This window comes from Vipera berus (genome assembly GCF_964194415.1).
Source record: "Vipera berus genome assembly, chromosome: 1".
Lineage (NCBI taxonomy): Eukaryota > Metazoa > Chordata > Lepidosauria > Squamata > Viperidae > Vipera > Vipera berus.
The window spans coordinates 69,226,800-69,227,092 of record NC_138202.1 but is presented as its reverse complement, the minus strand read 5'-3'; positions in this window follow the sequence as shown (position 1 = coordinate 69,227,092).

Below are 293 nucleotides of genomic sequence, written 5' to 3'. Positions count from 1 at the left end.
GGAGGTGGCTGTTTTTCAGGAAAGGTGAAACACCGCCGCTACTAACGAAAGTTGCCCAAACTGGAGGAACAGGCTTTACCCGAGAGGCGAGAAAGTGAAAGGGGCCTCCCGCCGCGCTCCCTCTTTCCGCGCGCTTCCCCGCCGAAGCCGAGCGCCTCGGCCAGACCCGCACTTGCTCTGCTCCGAAACCACGCCCCATCCCCCGCCTCCCACCTGTCCGTGCCTGGAGTCCGGCCGCCAAGTGGAGCGAGTTAATCGCAGCTCCCGAAGACGGAGACGACCCAAAGCTCGTC